A 13,821-nucleotide genomic window follows, 5' to 3' on the forward strand; every position below is an offset into this window, starting at 1 on the left:
GTTATGAATTTTTGAAAAAAAAATTAAAAGTCTGAAAATTATTTATTTTTAAGAATTGATTGATGTTTGGCATTGTTAGTACCGGGTTCGTATTTTGGTTCCGGTGCCCGGTACAGGTTCATTATGATATTTAAGACTTGTGTGTGAAATTTGGTGAGAAACGGAGTTGATTTGACGTGATTCGGACGTCCAGTTGAGAAGATATGAATTTTTAAGTGTTCTGAAAAATTTTATTCGGTTTGGTGCTAAATTCGTAGTTCTAGGTATTATTTTGGCGATTTGATCATGCGAGCAAGTTCGTATGATGCTTTTAGACTTGTGTGCATGTTTGGTTTGGAGCCCCGAGGGCTTGGGTGAGTTTCGGATAGGCCACGGGATGTTTTGAACATAAAAAAATCTGGTATTTTTGCTGTATCTGATGTCTGCAATACTGTGCTTCCCGATCGCGTAGTCACTCTCGCGATCGCGAAGGGGAAACTGGGCTGGGGGAGGATTTACTCTACGCGAACGCGAGACGATGGTCATGAACGCAGAGCATTGGGGGGACAAGTCGAACACGAACGCGACAAGTCGAACGCGAACGCGTAGCTCTAGCTATGTTGGGCAGGAGACCTGGGGAAGCTCTACGCGAACACGAGCCATTTCACGCGAACGCGAAGGCAAGGCGGGCTAAGCCTTCGCGAACGCGTAAAGCCTCCCGCGATCGCGTAAGTCCTTAGGAGGCTGCTCTTCGCGAACGCGGCAGTGTTTACGCGATCGCGATGAACACTGTCGCCTAGAGCATAAAATAGAAGCAAACACGGGTTTAAGCCATTTCTTTTATATTTTTCAAGGACCAAACCGGTAGAGGCTATTTTCAAGAGTCATTTTCTTCCCCAAATTATTGGTAAGTGATTCTAAACCATTTTCTTTTAATTACCCATTTCATTTCTTGAATTATCAACCTAAAATCTAGAGTTTTCATGGTAGAATTAGGGGTTAGGGTAGAAAACTAGGGATTTTGGAAATTTAGGAATTTAGACCTCAATTTGAGGTCGGATTCCAAAACTAATTACATATTCGGGCTCGGGGGTGAATGGGTAAATGGATTTGGTTCGGACCTCGGGTTTTGACCAAGCGGGCCCGGGGTCAATTTTTCGACTATTTGGAGGAAAATTTGGAAAATTTAATATATGCAATATAATTGATTCCTTTAGCAATATTTGATATTATTGAGTCATTTTTGAATAAATACGAGTGGTTTGGAGGTGAATTCCAAAGAAAAAGTTGTGATTGAGAATTGAATGGCCTTCGGAGCGAGGTAAGTATCGTGTCTAACTTTGGCTTGAGGGAATAGGTATTATGTGTTTATTTGCTATATGTTTGGTTGTTAAATACGATGTATAGGTGAGGTGACGAGCATCTATGCGTCGTTGTCGAGTCATAGCTTGCGAGTGAAATTCTATTCTTGTATATTTTGTAGCCTTAAATTCTACTATCCATGCTTAGCGGGTTATTTAAAATGTTGGGTGACTTATATTTGGTTTCACTGAGATTTGGTAACTTTAGAATATTGATTCAAGGTTGAGGTTGCATTGTGCTTTTTATTATGGGTAAAATACTGGTTTCTTTGTGATACTTCTATCTATTCGTTGTTATTTCGTTCCATGATATGTGAGTGTTAATGCACGAAGGGTGATATTGTGAGGAAGAGTGTAAAGCACGAAGGGTGATGCTGTGTATATTAAGAGAGGTTTAAAGTACGAAGGGTGATTCCGTGTATATTATGAGAGGTTTAAAATACGAAGGTTGATGCCGTGTATATTATGAGAGGTTTAATGCACGAAGGGTGATGTCATGCCGTTCTATTTATTTATTTGGTGAGGTTGAGAGTAAAAGCACGAAGGATGATGCTGTGTATATTATGAGAGGTTTAGTGAACGAAGGGTGATGCCGTGCCGTTCTATTTATTTATTTGTTGAGGTGGAGAGTAAAAGTATGAAGGGCGATGCCGTGCAGTTTTCCTTTACTGTTTTATTTGCTCAATTCGTTTAAGGATTTTCTCTTTAATCCTGTCGTTTCATTATTCTCATTCTTTATATTGTATTCCCCCACTGTATGTTCCCTTCCCATTATTTCTGCGTTATTTCTTTATTTACTGTTGTTGCCACTAGCATGCTTATACTATTCAGGTTATATGTGGGTGTCTTGTCCTAGCCTCGTCACTACTTCGCCGAGGTTAGGCTCGACACTTACCAGTACATGGGGTCGGTTGTATTGATGCTGCACTTTGTACTTTCTGTGCAGATTTTGATACCGGCTCAGGTTGATCGAGATTTTGCTATTGGTCCGCTGTCCGAAGACTCAAGGTAGATCTGTCGGCGTTCACAGACCTTGAAGTCCCTGTCTATCTTTTATGTCCTACTGTTTTCTTTCATTCAGATAGTTGTATTTCTTTCAGACTATTACTTGTAGAAAATTTTAGAATGCTCGTGAATTGTGACTCCAGATCCGGGTGGTAGTAATTAATACAATTTTATGATATTCTGCACTTATTATATTTTATCTTAGTTAATTATTATTAATTACTGAATGAAAATAAGGAATTGGTTTAATGATTTTCTAACGTTGGCTTGCCTAGCAAGTGAAATGTTAGGCGCCATCATGGTCCCATCGGTAGAAAATTTCGGGTCGTGACATTCAGTTATATCCTTTTTACATTTAGTAGTGGACTATGTTGCTCGGCCAGCAAAAATTTAAAAAGTTAAATCCAATGTATAGTCTTATCATAAGATTTGTTCTCACATAAGAAATGGAAACTTTCAAATCATGCTAATTATATTCAATAACTTATTGCACTTATTCACATTAAAATGCAACTATAATTTTTGGACAAGCAATATACTCATAGGTATACCAATATAATTTTATTTTGTATACATTAGTAGTGTAAAATTTTCAAACAATTAGTGTCGGCAAGCCACCTTCCGCCATTTTTCTCCGTTACTAACTCCTAATTGGTGTAAACATTATTGCAATAGATTTTCAGTGAATTTGAAAAGTCAATATATAAAACTCACACTCTTAATTCTGATATTATCCACATGACATGACCCAAATGGTTGAAGGCTAAAAGTTTACAAGCACAAAATTTGAAGGAAAAAAAAAAGGCTCTGCAATTCCGATCTAATTGCAAACCCATGATCTTCTGGAATCTGGACACACGCACTACTACTTTTTACCATTTTCTTTGTCGTTCATATTTGTAGTTTGTTTTTTGAATCTTCTCTTTGATTTTCTACAGATACTTTTATTTTGTTTCGACATTATTGTCCAAATATTAGGTATCTTCTTATTTATGGATTCTAAACACAATTTATTCTTGTCATTTATCTCATCTTTGTCGTGAATTGTTTATACCTAGGTTAGAAAAGAAAAATTAATGAAGAAAGAAGGAGAATTTAAGAAAATATTGTCTCAAAAAGGTCATCGTTGTTTCTAATAGAAATGAGTCGATTACTTCCATAGCATGATAAGTTAAAAAGAAAGCACTTGTTGAAAGGATAAAAGTACGTTCGCATAATGTTTTGTTTCTATTGGTGATCAATGTCAAAACTTATTCATGGATCAACAGCTTCCTACAAGTATGAATTAATAACGACAACCATACACGTGCACGTGAATAAATGATAGAGAACAAAATGGGAACAAGAACTTTTGTACATAATACACAAAAACAACGTCTGATGAACATATAAAAACATAACATACTAATGGAAGAATGTACTGGCTAGAACGAAGGAACGTACGGTCAAAATTTCATGTCTTGTCATTTATCTCATCTTTGTCCGAATGTTTGTACCTAGGTAACAAAAAGAAAAAGAAAGAAGGAAATTTAAGGTAAACTTGCTAGAAAAGAAATATATCAAGGCAACTAGTAATCATTCTTTCTAGCTGTTAGAAGCTATATTGGGTGGGGTCCACCCATAAGCGGTGCTGATTCGTCAATTAGCCGTTTAGCTTGTTCTCCGTCTAAATTCTATTTATAACCTATAAGTACACCATTATGAATATAGAAAAAGTAGATTTTTCTAACGTTTCTTAAATGAAACAAATGATGGCAACGATTAATACTTCCTTGAATCATAATACAATATCTAGGATGTGGATAAAGTGAGTTCATTCACTACGTGGGGATTTCAGACGAACGGTGACACAAGACACAATTGCACCAGATCCGCTTCTACAAAGGAGAAACTCATAAGTCTTCTAAACTAATATTTACGGTTAAATACTTCATAGCATGACAAACAAAAATGACACACATTGTCAGGATTAATTGAAATTCGCATAATGTTTTACGTCTCCTTTGGTTAAAATTGGAATAATCAACAGTTTTTGTCCGACCCAACTCCCACCGGAGCCGCGACGGAGCCGAACACTACTTGTCAGGCAAGCCAACAGTCACATAATGACTAAGCATTTGAATAAATATGGTTAAATAATCTTAACAATGGAAATATCATAATTATCTAATAAAAACAATAACAATACTGCTACAACCATCCCAAAATCTGGTGTCAACGAGTACATGAGCACTGCTGAGTATCAAATACAAATCAAATCCTCAATACAACCGTCTGGACAATTGAACAGTAATATAGGAAATAAAAAAAAGAGAGTCAAGGTCTGCAGACGACATAACAACTACCCCGAAGTCTCCAGAACACTGGTACCGACACACCTCTAGCAATAGCTACGTCTAGATGTACCTGGATCTGCACAGGAAATGTAGAGCGTAGTATGAGTATAACCGACCCCATGTACTCAATAAGTAATAGAACTAACCTTGGGCTGAAAGAAGTGGCGAGCTCAGAAGAAGACAGTCAGAAACCAATATTTATGAAAACACAAATATAATGATGACAATAACAATAAGTAAGTCAAAGAAATTATCATAACAGCTCGTTCACAGTATAGGAATTTAGACATGCTTTCAAGTATAACAATTTAAAGCCCAACACTAATAAGAACATTTCATTTACCAGCTAGCATGTGAAATGATACATCTCTACGCCTACATGTCAAGTATGCATGTCAAATGAATGATTTTACTGTGGTATCCCCAGGTGCTCTCGCTCTCAACATACTCAAGTTGTCTGTCTCAATAGCCCACTTCATCACACACAAAAAATGACTCAGCACTGTACGGTGCCTGGCATCAATGCCTCTCACCAAAGCACATGTATGTATATATTACTGTGCCTACGATCGCTGCTGGTATGTCAGACTCCGGAGGAGCGGATCCTGCCCAAGCTCTAATCAAAAGCCAATATGGCCTGCTACGGCGTGAATCCCGATCCAAATAATAATAAAACCAATATGGCCAGCTGCGGCGTATAGCCCGATCTAACTAACACTCTCAACAAGGCTCTAAGGCCCACCTTAGTCATCAACCTCTCCAGTCTCAAGGGCTCACAATCTCATATCACTCATCCCAATAACACCATATATGGAAAAACAATAACAACATGCGATGTAATAATAAATGATGAAAAGAGACTGAGATATAATTTGAAAATGAAGAATCATGACTGAGTGTATAATTACAGTTAAGTCAGATAACCCAAAATAATAGAAATAGCCTCATTAAATCTCAAACAATTAACCAAATAGCGTAAACATGATTTCTAGCATGAAGCATAGCTCAGTAAATCTAACAAGTAGGGAAAACACAGATAAAACAAGGTATGATAGCATCATAGTCCAAAAGTCAACCCGGATCATGATTATCCCGGTGCACGCCCACACGCCAGACACCTAGCATGTGCGTCACCCCAACACATCACAAATAACACGGTTTCCGAGGATAATTACTCTCCATTCCAAGTTTAGAAATGTTACTTACCTTAAAATACAAAACTCAATTCTCCAAAAAGCCCTTGCATCGCGAATCGGCCTCCGAGCGACTCAAATCTAGTCAAAGCAACTTAATACCATCAATAATAGCCATAGGAAACAATCCCAAATGATAAAGCTAAAGTCTTGAATCAAATATGCAAAGTCAACCTAAACGTTAACCCCTGACTTGCACCACTGAACTCGACAAAATTCACAAATTTTGAATACCCATTCATTTACGAGTCCAACCATACTAATTTCATCCAATTCCATCCACAAATTTCACTCTCCAATAACATAGCCAAAATCCGCAAATTTCACTTCAAATTCATATAAACTAGGTGTAACAACTAATGGGTAATCAATATCTAACATCAAAAGTGATTAAACTTCATTTACCTCTTCAATTGTAGAAAGTAATCTCTCCAAAAAATCGCCCTTAGCCGAGCTCCACAAGTCCAAAATGAGGAAAATGAACAAAACCCTCGTTTTTAGCATCTACCCAGAGATTCTCGCACTTGCGGCGCTGCTTTTGCTGTCCAAATTCCGCTTCTGCGAAAATCACTTAAGTCCCGCACCAGCACTCCTGTTCTCCCCATTCTGCACATGCAAGATGCTTCTGTGGTCATACCCCCGCTCCTGCACATCCGCACATGCGAATCACTTCCGCATCTGCGATTCAAGCCTATCCAGTCAAACTGCGCTTTTGCAGAACTCTTTATGCATATGCAGGCTCGCAGATGCAAAAAATCCCTCACATCTGCCGCCTTCTCCAGCTCCAGCCAAATTTTCTTCTGCGATCACCGGGCCGTTTCTGCGGCCTCGCACTTGCGGCCAAATCCTCGCAAGTGCGATTGCACCAGAACTTGCATCCTTCAGCATTTTCCCAAGTCCAAACATGATCCGCCAATCATCCAAATCACGCTCGATGCCCCCGGAACCCCATCGAAATAAACCAACCAGTTCAAAAACACGTTAGGAACCTCAAATCACATCGAACAACATCAAAATCACGAATCGCACCGCAATTCAAGCCTAATGAAACTAATGATCTTCCAACTTCTAAAACTAATGTTGAACCATATCAAATCAACTTCGAATGACCTCAAATTTTGTATGCAAGTCCCAAATGACACTACAGACCAATTCCAACTCTCGGAACAAAAATCATAACTCGATACTAACAAAGTCAATTCTCGGTCAAACCTCTCAATCTTCCAAACCTTCAACTTTTTAATTTTCTCCAAAAAGCCTAAAACCAACCTACGGACCTCCAAATCAATATCCGGACATACGCCTAAATCCAAAATCACCATACAAGGTTATTGGAACCATAAAAACTCTATTCCAGAGTTGTCTACATAAAAGTCAAACTCCGGTCAACTCTTTCAACTTAAGCCTTCAACCTTAGGACTAAGTGTCCCAATTCACTTAGAAACTTCCCTGAAACCAATCTAACCATCCCGACAAGTCACATAACCACAAATGAACATAGAATAGGTAATAATTAGAGGAAGAGGGCTACAATACACATAACGACCGGACGGGTCATCACATTCTCCCCCTCTTAAACAAATATTCGTTCTCGAAAGGGTCTAGAATCATACATGGAGTCTCAAATAGGTGGGGATATCTACTCCGCATATCCTGCTCAGTCTTCCATGTAGTCTCCTTGACTGGCTGACCTCTCCATTGTACCTTCACTGACTCTATATTCTTTGACCTTAACTTTCGAACCTGCCGACCCAAAATAGCCACCAGCTCCATATCATAAGTCAAATCCCCGTCGAGCTGCACCGTGCTGAAGTCCAAAACATGTGACGGATCACCATAATACTTTTGGAGCATAAAAATATGAAATACTGGATGAATACCCAATAGACTAGTTGGCAATGCCAGTCTGTAGGCCACCTCCCCAATTCTCAAAAGCACCTCAAAGGGAATATACCGAGGGATTAACTTTCCCTTCTTCCCGAACCTCATCACACCCTTCATGGGCGAAACTCTAAGAAAAACCATCTCACCCACCATATATGCAACATCACGAACCTTCCTATCAACATAACTCTTTTGTCTGGACTGTGCTGTGTGGGGCCGCTCCTGGATCAACTTCACCTTCACCAAGGCATCACGGACCAAATCAATTCCCAACACCCTAGCCTCCCCAAGCTTAAACCAACCAACTGGAGAATGACATATCCTCCCATATAAGTCCTCATAAGGAACCATCTAGATACTCGACTAAAATCTGTTGTTGTAGGCGAACATTGCAAACAGAAGAAACTAATCCCACGAACCTCTGAAATCCATAACACATGCACGTAACATGTCCTCCAAGATCTGAATAGTGCGCTTGGACAGTCCGTCTATCTGAGGATGGAATGCTGTACTCAACTCCACACATGTGCCCAACCCTCGCTGCATTGCTCTCCAAAACTGTGATGTGAATTGTGCGCCTTAGTTATAAATAATGAAAATGGGCACGCCATACAAGCGGATAATCTCATGGATGTAAATCTGAGACAACCACTCTGAAGAATAGGAAGTCACCACCAGAATGAAGTGTGCAAACTTAGTCAACCGGTCCACAATAACCCAGACTGCATCATACTTCTTCAAGGTCTGTGGTAAACCTACCACAAAAATCCATAGTGACGCGCTCCCACTTCCATGTCGGTATCTCCAATTTTTGAGTCAACCCTATCGGTTTCTAATGCTCATACTTCACCTGTTGACAATTCAAACACCGAGAGACATAAGCAACAATATATTTCTTCATTCTCCACCACCAATAGTGTTGTTTCAAGTCACGGTACTTCTTCGTGACACCTGGTTGGATGGAATAGGTATGAGCCTCCTCAAGGATCAAATATCCCAACCCATCAATATTTGGAACACAAATCCGGCCTTGAATCTGCATAACAACATCATCACCAATCACAACCTCCTTAGCACCACCCGGCTGCACCGTGTCCTTCAACACCAACAAGTGAGGATCATCAAACTGGTGAGCCTTGATACGCTCCAACAACGATGGTTGTGCCATAATACAAGCAAGATCATGGCTGGGCTCCGAAACATCCAATCTCACAAACTGATTGGCCAAGGCTTGAACATACATGGCTAGTGGCCTCTCTGCTACCGATAAATATGCCAAACTGCCCATACTCTCTGCCTTCCTACTCAATGCATTGGCCACTGCATTGGCCTTCCCCGGATGATACAATATGGTGATATCATAGCCTTTCAGCAACTCTAACTATTTCAGCTACCCCAAATTAAGGTCCTTCTACTTGAATAGATGCTAGAGACTCAAATGGTCAGTATAGACCGTACATGGGATGCCGTATAGATAGTGCCTCCAAATCTTTAACACGTGAACAATGGCTACCAGTTCTAAATCATGCACAAGGTAATTCTTCTCATGAACCTTCAACTACCAAGATGCGTAGGCTATCACCCTACCATCCTACATCAATAATGCACCAAGCCCAATACGTGACGCATCACAATACACGGTGTAAGATCCCGAACCAGTAGGTAACACTAACATTGGGGTTGTAGTCAATGCAGTCGTGAGCTTCTGAAAGCTCTCCTCACACTCCTCAGAACATCTGAAAGGAGCACCTTTCTGAGTCAATCTAGTCAAAGGTGTAGCACTAGACGAGAAGCCCTCCAAAAAATGACGATAATAACCTCTAAACCAAGAAAGCTCCGAATCTCAGTAGTTGAAGATGGTATGGGCCAACTCTGAACTGCCTCAATCTTTTTCAGATCTACCTTGATCCTCTCACTAGACACCATATGACCCAAGAACGCCATCGAATCAAGCCAAAACTCACACTTGGAGAATTTAGCATATAGCTTCTTCTCCCTCAAAGTCTGGAGTATGATCCTCCGATACTGCTCATGATCCTCATGGTTGTGCGAGTACACCAATATATCATCAATCAATATTATGATGAAAGAATCAAGATATGGCTGGAAGACACTATTCATCAAGTGCCTAAAGGCTGCTGGGCATTGGTCAGCCCAACAGATATCACCAGAAACTCGTAGTGACCATAGCAGGTCCTGAAAGATATCTTCGAAATATCTGAATCCCGAATCTTCAACTGATGATACCTAGACCTCAAATACATCTTCGAGAACACTTTAGCACCCTGAAGCTGATCAAATAAGTCATCAATGCGTGATAGTGGGTACTTGTTCTTGATTGTAACTTTGTTCAACTGCATGTAATCAATACACATCCTTATAGTACCATCCTTCTTCTTCACAAATAAAACCGGTGCACTCCAAGGCGACACACTAGGCCTTATGAAGCCCTTATCAAGTAATTCCTGCAATTGTTCCTTTAGCTCCTTCAATTCAATATGTGCCATGTGATACGGTAAAATAGAGATGGGCTGAGTGCCCGATACCAAGTCATTACCAAAATCAATGTCCCTGTTGGGTGGCATGCCCGACAGGTCTGCTCGAAATACATTTAGGAAGTCTCTCACTATCGGGACTGACTCAATGGTAGGAATATCAGCACTAACATCCCTCACGAAGGCCAAATATGCCAAACATCCCTTCTCAACCATCCATTAAGCCTTCAAATGTGAAATCACTCTACTAGGAACATAATCCAAGGAGCCTCTCCACTCTACCCTCCGCACCTCCGGCATCGCCAACATCATGGTCTTTGCATGACAATACAGAATGGTGTGACATGGAGACAACCAATCCATGCCCAATATCACGTCAAAATCAACTATGCTGAGCAGTTGAAGATCAACTCTCATATCATAATCCTCAATAGTCACCACACACGACTGGTACACATGGTCCACAATAATAGAATCACCCACCGAAGTAGATACATAAACAAGTGTAACTAAAAAATCACGGGGCATATCCAAATAACGAGCAAAGTATGATGACACATATGAATAAGTGGAACCAGGATCAAATAATACTGAAGCATACCTGTGGCACACTGAAACAATACATATGATCACAACATCGGAAGCAACCCCCTCTGGCCTAGCGGGAAAAGCATAGCATTGAGTTTGACCACCACATGATCGACCTCCCCCTCTAGGGCGACCTCGAACTGCCTGAGTCCCAACCCGAGCTGGCTGAGCAGGTGGTGTAGTAACTGATGTGGAAGTCGTAGCCTGACCTCTCTACAACACGGGACCTCCAATAATACGGTGGTAAAACCTCCTGACATGCCGCAACTCCCCACAGTCGTAGCAACCTCGATCTAGGGGTGACTACGGGACCTGAATCGGACCTAGAGAATAAGAATAACCATGAAGAACCCGGTACTGACGAACCCTGAACTGATGGAGCACAATACGAACTGTGGCTAGATGATTCACCATGATGAACCGGACGAGCCATCTGAGGGGCCTAAAAGGATGACCTCTATTGTAATGTGACTGACCTCCAGACGAGGTAACACTGAAACCACCTGAACTATGGGGCCTCTTGCCCTCCCGCTCCTCACTCTCAAGCCTGCTAACCTGCTTCAAGTGCATAACAATCTCGACCACCTGGTCAAACCTAGGATCTGTCTCGGCCTCTCGAGCTAAGCTATAGCGTAAGCCATAGTTGAGGCCATCAATAAACCTCCTAATCCTCTCTATCTTAGTAGGAACCAACCAGACTGCATGATAAGCCAAATCTGCGAATCTCTTCTCATACTGAGTCACAGTGATACCTTCCTGGCGTAGCTGCTCAAGCTACCTACGCCACCCTTCTCTGCGTGTCTATGGAACAAACTTCACTAAGAAGAGAACTAAGAACTCATACCATGTAAGTGGTGATGTACCGACTGGCCTGCTCAACTCATAAGCCCGCCACCATCTATAGGCTGCCCTTGTCAGCTGAAACGTAGTAAATGCAACCCCACCAGTGTCCAAAAGACGCACTATGTGAAGAATCCGCTGACACCTATCTAGAAACTCCCTAGCATCCTCTGACTCCGATCCACTAAACTCTGGAGGCTTAAGCCTCCTAAACTACTCCAACCTCATATGCTCCCCATCACTCATAGGTGGACCAACCTCGGCCCGAGAAGCAGCAACCGGCTGAGCAGGTAGTACCTCTGGTGTTTGACGTCCCTGAGCTAGCTGCTCTGGAGTATGGGCGGCTGGAGTCTGGGCACCTCGCCCAGCCTGTGAGGTGGCTTGTGCAATAGGATTCGAAACCGCCTGAGCCAGGCTCGTGCACACAGTCAAAATCTAAGCTATGGCCTCCTGAAGGCCAGGAATAACCATAGGCACTGCCGGTGCCTGAGTTGGTCCCACCGGCTCAACAATACCTGGTACCTGATCCTCAGCTGCAGCAAATTGTGGCTCCACAGGTGCTGCTCTGGCTATAGTACGAACTCTACCTCAGCCCCGGCCTCTCATGGCCCTAACTGATGATACAGGTGGCCGTCTGCCTGATCTAGTCGCACGTGTCCTCACCATCTGTGAGAGAATAGAAGAGTCAAGTTTCAAGCTTCAGAAATAACAAATCCGCACGACAAGAATACAAGAAAGTGAAATTTCCTAATAGTTTGGTAGCCTCTCGAAGATAAGTACAGGCGTCTCCATACCGATACGCAAGACTCTACTAAACTTGCTTATGACTTGTAAGACCTAAGCAACCTAGTGCTCCGACACCAACTTGTCACGACCAAACTCCTATCAGAGCCGTGACAACACCTAACACTACTTGCTAGGCAAGCCAACAGTCACATAATGACTAAACATTTGAATAAACATGGTTTAATAAACTTAACCACAGAAATACCATAACTATCTAATAAAAACAATAACAATACTACTACAACCATACCCAAAATATGGTGTCACCGAGTACATGAGTACTATTATGTATCAAAATACAAACCCAATCCTCAATACAGTTGTCTGCACAATAGAACAGTAGTTAGGGAAACAAAACAAAGAGAGTCAAGGTGCGAACGACATAACATCTACCACAAAGTCTCCCAAACACTGGTACCAACACATATCTAGCAATCTCTATGTCCAGTTGTACCCGGATCTGCATACGAAGAGCAGAGTGTAGTATGAGTACAATCGATCCCATGTACTCAATAAGTAACATAACTAACCTTGGGCTGAAAGTAGTGACGAGCTCAGAAGAAGACAGTCAAAAACCAATATTTATGAAAACACAAATATAATGATTACAGTAACAATAAGTAAGTCAAAGGAATTATCATAATCATCTCGTTCAAAGTACATGAATTTAGACATGATTTCAAGTATAACAATTTAAAGCCCAATAATGATAAGAATATTTCATGTACCAGCTAGCATAAGGAATGATACATCTCTATGCCTACATGTCAAGTAAGCATGTCAAATTAATAATTTCACGGTGGTACCCCCAGGTGCTCTCACTCTCAACATACTCAAGTTGTCTGTATCAAAAGCCCACTTCACCACCCACACACAATCACTCAGCGCTGTACAGGTGCCTGGCATCAATGCCCCTCACCAAAACACGTGTATGAATATCACTGTGCCTGCGCTCGCTGCTGGTATGTTAGACTCTAGAGGGGAGGATCCTGCCCAAGCTCTAATCAAAAGCCAATATGGCCTGCTGCGGCGTTCAGCCCGATCCAAATAATCATAAAGCCAATATGACCTTCTGCGGCATGCAGCCCAATCCAAATAACACTCTCAACACGGCTCTAAGGCCCACCCCAGTCATCAACCTCTCAAGTCTCAAAGGATCACAATATCATATCACTCAAACCAACAACACCACATATGGAAAAATAATAACAACATGCGATATAACAATGAATGATGAATAGAGATTGAGATATAATATGTAAATGAAGAATCATGACCATGTGTATAATTACTGTTAAATAGATAACCCAAAATATTAGAAATAGCCTCATTAAGTCTAAAAATAATCACATAG

This window comes from Nicotiana tabacum, chromosome 23 (genome assembly GCF_000715075.1).
Source record: "Nicotiana tabacum cultivar K326 chromosome 23, ASM71507v2, whole genome shotgun sequence".
Taxonomy (NCBI): domain Eukaryota; kingdom Viridiplantae; phylum Streptophyta; class Magnoliopsida; order Solanales; family Solanaceae; genus Nicotiana; species Nicotiana tabacum.